This window comes from Xylocopa sonorina, unplaced genomic scaffold (genome assembly GCF_050948175.1).
Source record: "Xylocopa sonorina isolate GNS202 unplaced genomic scaffold, iyXylSono1_principal scaffold0128, whole genome shotgun sequence".
NCBI classification, from domain to species: domain Eukaryota; kingdom Metazoa; phylum Arthropoda; class Insecta; order Hymenoptera; family Apidae; genus Xylocopa; species Xylocopa sonorina.
This window is the reverse complement of record NW_027490199.1, coordinates 234,022-235,259: the sequence shown is the minus strand read 5'-3', so window position 1 is coordinate 235,259 and position 1,238 is coordinate 234,022.

The following is a 1,238-nucleotide window of genomic DNA, read 5'->3' as shown; positions in this document are numbered from 1 at the left end:
GCTGCAACCGCTATTTCCTAGCAAGGAAGTGTCGCATTTACATTCTTTTGATGTGAATACGAGGTATACATGACACTTCGCAATGAATATTACATCTTATCAGGAAACATAGGAATGAAATGCGATATCTCGTATTAAGAAGCATTCGAACTCAATTACTACGGTACGTAGACATCTGCAAATGCCATTTGCTAGGAAGGAAATGTCGCATTTACATTCTTTTGAAATGAATGCGATGTATACATAACATTGCACAGTGAATATTATATCTTATCATGAAACATAGAAATGAGATGCGATATCGCGTTTTAAGAAGCATTGGAACTCTATTGCTACGATACGTAGACATCTGCAAACGCTATTGCCTCGCAATGTAGTGTCGCATTTACATTCCTTTGAAATGAATAGGAGGTACACATGACACTTCGCAATGAATACTATATCCTGTCATGAAACATAGGAGTGAGACGCGATATCGAGTTTTAAGTAGCATTAGAAATCTATTGCTGCGATACGTAGACATCTGCAAACGCTACTTCCTAGCAAGGAAGTGTCGCATTTACATTCCTTTGACGTGAATACGAGGTGTACATGACACTTCGCAATGAATATTATATCTTCTCATGAAACATAGAAACGAGTCGCGATATCTTGTTTTAGGAAGCATTAGAACTCTATTGCTACGATACGTAGACATCTGCAAACGCCATTTCCTAGCAAGGTAATGTCGCATTTACATTCTTTTGAAGTGAATGCGATGTATACATAACATTGCACAATGAATATTATATTTTATCATGAAACATAGAAATGAGATACGATATCGCGTTTTAAGAAGCATTAGAACCCCATTGCTTCCATACGCAGGCATCTGCCATCGCTATATCCTAACAAGGAGGTGTCGCATTTACATTCATTTGAAGTGTATGCGAGGTATACATGACAATTCGCAATGATTATTATATCTTATCATGAAACATAGAAATGAGATGCGATATCGTGTTTTAAGAAGCATTAGAACTGTATTGCTACGATACATAGATATCTGCAGACGCTATTCCCTAGCAAGGAAGTGTCGCATTTACATTCATTTGATGTGTAAGCGAGATATACGTAACACTGCATAATGAATATTATATCTTATCATGAAACGTAGAAGTGAGATGCGATATCGCGATATAAGAAGCATTAGAAATCTATTGCTACGATACGTAGATATCAGCATACGCTATTTCCTA